A 1193-nucleotide genomic window follows, 5' to 3' on the forward strand; every position below is an offset into this window, starting at 1 on the left:
AAATTCAGGTCGTGTGGGGAGGCGATTGGAAATGAGCAGGCAAGTCAGTCAGTGCTAAAGAAAAGCTCAGATTGTAGGAAGCAGAGATCAAAGATTAGTGTCCTTCAGGTGGAGCTTGTGCAGCTGGTCATCGATGGAGTAAACTATTTGATTGATTGTGAACGGCGTCTGGAGAGAGGCCAGGATATCCGCATCCCCACACCTGTCATCCACACCAAGCATTAACTCCCCACCACCAGCTGATGACTCAAGATTCCCAGGAGTTCTGCTCATTCTAATGATGGCCCATTCTACTTGCTCTGGACCTGCCCCCGCATTCCCTGCCTCCATCCTAGTAAAGACTCCTTGCTATGCTGCAGCTGTCTATGTTATTTCTAATGGTGGGGTGAGGAGGGGAGCAGGCTTCAGGAAATGAAAAGAGGCAGTGGGATTATTTATGATGGAAAGAGACTCCAGATATGGCATCCTGGGAACACTGATTCTCAGGTGGGTGGAAAGCATTAACATTTTACCCATATTCCTCATCAGCTTCTGAAAATAATCAGGATGCACTTCTGTTTGCACTTTATTCATTATGACTTAAGATTTCTCTCCCCACAATCTCCTTCTACTGTAGAGACAGGCTCAGAGCAGGTGGCCAAGGAAGCTGATAGTCAATACCAGGGACCAGGAAGGTTGTGACCAGTCCTGGAGGCCCCAGGCTGTACTTCGACCTATAATAGACAGGGAATGGGAGTCATATCACAACTCTGCTCTCCAGGAGCATTGATACTTGGAAATTAGCGCTCTGCCTGTAGACTCCTTCACTCCAGGGATCTCCCTGGGTGCACTCTAAGAGCCAGACAGCACCAGATTAGGGGTTTGATTCTGGGTCGGGAGATGGAGGCTCAAGCTGTGCAGCTGGGAACTCACCTTGCTGTTCCGGGCTCTCCTTCCCCTCATGCTGGGCCCATGCAACTGCTCGTCGCTGCTCAGGACTCAGAAAGGCCATTTGCTCAGGAGTGACAGCCACAGCCTGAGTACTGGTGAGACTAGATAGTTGGGTGGGACTAAACACCACCTGGGGGCAGGGGTAGGAATCAGTACATGCCAGTTGGGCCCTGGCTCTCCTGTGGTCACCCCAGTCCATTAATACTTACAGCAAATTTAGGAGGAGGGATGATAGAAATGGCAAGAGGAGTAAGGCCCTGGAT

General features: G+C 50.3%; 1 long non-coding RNA gene across 1 annotated transcript; it reads right to left on the reverse strand.

The window, feature by feature from the left end:
* Positions 1 to 6: 6 nt before the first annotated feature.
* Positions 7 to 1193, reverse strand: LOC108525700 (uncharacterized). Its single transcript, XR_001884325.1, has 3 exons — positions 1140 to 1193; positions 913 to 1060; positions 7 to 713 (listed from the first exon to the last, which is right to left on the reverse strand). It is a non-coding gene; the product is annotated as an uncharacterized LOC108525700 (long non-coding RNA).

Source organism: Rhinopithecus bieti, unplaced genomic scaffold (genome assembly GCF_001698545.2).
Source record: "Rhinopithecus bieti isolate Rb0 unplaced genomic scaffold, ASM169854v2 repeat_8634, whole genome shotgun sequence".
In the NCBI taxonomy this organism is placed as follows: Eukaryota; Metazoa; Chordata; class Mammalia; order Primates; family Cercopithecidae; genus Rhinopithecus; species Rhinopithecus bieti.